Source organism: Priapulus caudatus, unplaced genomic scaffold (genome assembly GCF_000485595.1).
Source record: "Priapulus caudatus unplaced genomic scaffold, Priapulus_caudatus-5.0.1 Scaffold406, whole genome shotgun sequence".
Taxonomy (NCBI): Eukaryota; Metazoa; Priapulida; class Priapulimorpha; order Priapulimorphida; family Priapulidae; genus Priapulus; species Priapulus caudatus.
In genome coordinates, this window is record NW_014577467.1 from 91,942 (window position 1) to 96,231 (window position 4,290).

Sequence of the window (4,290 nt, forward strand, 5' to 3'; positions counted from 1 at the left end):
CTCTCTCTCTCTCTCTCTCTCTCTCTCCCTCTTTCTCTCTCTCTCTCTCTCTCTCTCTCTTTCTCTCTCTCTCTCTCTCTCTCTATATATATATATATATATATATATAACCGCGAAATTAACTACTTAATTAAGTCATTTTATATATCTACTATTTATACACTAATTATATATTATATACACGATGCCGCGTTAGTTATCGTTTAGAACACTCAGAAGGTTTGCTCTATTTCTCTGACATTAAATGAGGATCCCACGGGATTTGTAACAAGTGAAAAAAGTGCACTCACACCATCGACGTCTTCTTAATCACGTTTTAATCTTACCTATTTCCACTTTTCTCCGAATACGTGATAAACGACTAAACATTTAACCCACGAGTAGTTCAAAGTTGCGGGCGATTACAATAGCAGGAGCGGGTAAATTCTATAGAGAAAGACAAACCCCCGATTGTCCTCATATGACTGTCCTCATTGTCCTCATTGTATGATTGTCCTCATTGTCCTCATATCACTGATGTTATGCGATCGTACGTAGGCCTACTTGGCCTACCTCTCATTGGCTCACTAAATCAAACATTTATTGATAGCAACAGTTGCATAGTCTCATCATGTAGCCTGTTAGAGTATTTACAAATACTGAAATTAAATTACTGTATTTATAAGGTGACTGTTACGCATAGGTGCGCGATATTTTAAGTAACTGCGCACATGCTGTGCACAAGAGTATATGGTTGTTTCACGCGGTCATCAAGTACGATTGGAATGAAATTTATTTTAGTTTCGTGATGCCATGCATCTGCCTTCTCGTAGGTCTTCTGGCGTCCTCGGTCACCATTGGCAACACTCGATCATCATCGGTCATCGTCGTGATTATGCTAAACTCTGTGTCTCGTCGAGATATGAATATAATCTATTAATTATACGATATTTTCGTATGGATGATCTCATTGACGTTGCTTCCTAGTTGCTATGATCGTGTCGCCGCCGCACTTTTACAAAATAGTTCTTACACATAGCTCTCTCATCCGCTCATATGTATACATCGCAGTGTGCACACGATCATCTCACGCTGGGGAGGGTGGGATGGTACTCAGGATACTCGACTGTTTCGCTTGCGCTGAGCATGCTGGTTCGATTTATGACGGGACGTCACGATAAAACCGTTTATAGAAATCGATATCAGAAGCTCGATGCGAAAGCAGCTTAAAATTTCTCTTTGAGTAGTTTGGGCGAGGTGGATATGTGAATGAGAGCCAGGCTTCGTAACCATGGCACCCGTGTGTGTGTGTTTTGCTCGTCGCTATAGCGACGGGGGGCTCCCACGGAACATTTAGATTTTTTCGCATATGGGTTTAAAATAGCTGGCTTCGTAAACCAGCCATTTATATATATATATATATATCGGGGGGCTCCCACGGAACATTTAGATTTTTTCGCATGTGGGTTTAAAATAGCTGGCTTCGTAAACCAGCCATTTAGCAACAACACTTGATTTGGTGATGCCCTTGTAAAAGGAGGTAAACAGCGCAGCGCCGCCCTAATTGATGAGCAATTTCACGTTAAGTGCTATGGGAGTATACACCGTCTAGTTCCCCCCCATATTTCTCACCTGAGACGCATGCGTCTCGTCACTTTACGCTTTACGGGCTTAGGGTCCTCGGTCTAACCAAGTTGAAAAATGACAAAGGCTAATAAGGCGTATCGTTCAGTCATCAGTGCAGTTTATTTCATTATCATGTTTTTTGCCTCAGTGGGAAAAGCGCAGAAATTACCGTGGGGCGAAAAGGAAATGAAATTAGGACAAAACTAGCGCTTTCGTAGTTCGTTCTAACATTTTCCGCTTGCAGATTTAGAATTTAATAACCGCTGTGTATTATATAAAGCATTTAGAAATGGCGCGCTCTCTAATTTTTGTCAGCTTGGGCATAACGTGGTCCCGTGATGTTTGAAGATCATCATGACTATATCGCCGTGATATTTGTTGCGTTAGCGCGTGTGTGCGTGCCTGTATCAGTGTGCGTGCATCTAGCAATACGACCGACGGCTATCTCCCGTATCTCTCCATCACACAAACACCTAAATTCAGTTTACCCCCTCAGCCTATCTGGCTTGTTCGTTCTTCCGTTCATTACTCCCCATCCATCTATCTAACCATGCATTAAAAACATCATCTAATAAGCAGTCATTACATGCATGCGCATGTGCAATAACGCTATAGACATTTATACCGGCATAAACAGTCTCAAACTTATATGTATACCTTCCTGGACACGGCGCCACGCCCATCCACACGCTACAAGAAAACGTAGCCGGAGCAGGACTAACGTATAGGACATCATATAGTCATCTCGATCAGCACGGGCTATATTTATGAACTAATAGCAAACAGCGTTTTCTTAAAGCTTTCCTGGTGATCACGATGCCCCTTATAATTAGCATTGGCACACAACGTGCCCTGGCGCTCGCCACATGAGCTACAATCTGAGAGCGAGGTCGAGGTTACAGAGAGAGAGAAGAGAGAGAGAGAGAGAGAGAGAGAGAGTGAGAGAGAGAGAGAGGGAGAAAAGGGGGGAGAGAGACAGAGACAGAGAGGGAGAGAAAAGAGCGCGCGCGAGAGGATGCGAGAGAGACAGGGAGGGAGAGAGGGGGAGAGAGACAGAGAAAGAGAGGGAGAGAGAGAAGAAGAGAATGAGAGAGTGGGGATAGAGACAGAGAAAGAGAGGGAAGAGCAAGCGAGAGAGAGAGAGAGAGAGAGAGAGAGGGTGTGAGAGAGCGAGAGAGACCGAGAGGGAGAGAAAGGGAAGGACAGAGATACAGAGATAAGAGAGAGAGAGCGAGAGAGAGAGAGAGAGAGAGAGAAGAAAGATGAGACATGAGGAGACAGAGAGAGAAGAGAGAGAGAGAGCAGAGAGAGAGGCAGACAGAGGAAGAGTAATCCGAGAGAGGGCCGAGAGAGACAATGATGAGAGACATGATGGGAGAGACAGCGAGAGAGGAGAGTAGAGAGAGAGAGAGAGAGAGAAGAGAGAGGGGCATGAGAGCAGACATTGAGAGAGACAGAGACGAGACAGAGAGAGAGCAATTAGAGAGTGAGAGAGACGAGTAGAGAGAGAGAAGAGAGAAAAAGAGAGAGTAGAGGGTTTCAGTATAAGGCGGGCACGATTTCGTATGCCTTTCTTACTGCTTGATATTGTAAAGAAGCGGGGAGGAGAGATTAAGCTCTCGTGCAGCAAGGAATGCGCGTGCGTTAGAAATAAAACTGCCACGCATCACGTTCAGATATATGGCGCTAGCGCGACCGAACACAGTGACATTTTAGGCAAACGTTTTGAACGCTCGACCGCGAATTTCACGCTGTCAGCTGTAGAATATAGGGTGACGTAGGAGACCAGATGAGCGAGGAGAGGCAGATGAAGCGGAAGAGAGGGCGAGAGTTGATATATATATATATGATAATATATATATATATATATATAATGACATATATACTCTTGATATACTATATATATATAATATAATATATATGAGAGAGAGAGATGAGAGGAGAGAAGAGAGAGAGAAGAGAGAGAGAGAAAGAATGAAAGGTAGGAGAGAAGAGAGAGAGAGAGAGAGAGAGAGAGAGAGAGAGAGAGAGCGAGAGGAGAGAAGAAAGAAAAAGAGAGCGGAGAGAGAGAGGAGAGCCGAGAGAGAGAGAAAGGAGAAGAGAGAGAGAGAGAGAAGAGAGCTAGACAATGATCACTTGCAGCAAGAACAAGTCCGCACCAGCTACAGCACGACAGCCGCGCGAGCGGGGCCCCCGCCGCATTGACTATATATATACTACTGTACGTATATATAGTAGTAACGACTGTAGGTATATATATATAAGTCAATGGCGCGTGTGTGATGTAGCTGGTGCGGACTTGTTCTTGCTGCCAGTGGACATGATGAGGAAACGGAACATTTTGTGTATACAACAAAAACAGCAGTAGTAGCTCCATGGCCGTCGTATGCACGCCAGCAATACTGAGCCAGACATATCGATAAAAGGCTGCATATAGCTGAGAAATCGCCTTAATATCTACTGAGGCGAAAATCTGCACATATATTAGCAACGGCCGGGTCTTTACTATAAGTAAAGTCTTCACGTAGAATCACGCCGAAACGTTCCCATCATTGTATACCTAGGACAAATACACCCCCGCGACAATCACCCGGACAATTACCCTCCCGGACAATTACCCCACCGACAATTACCCATCGCCATTTACCCCCTAATGCCATTTACCGGGCCCGCGGACATTCTAGC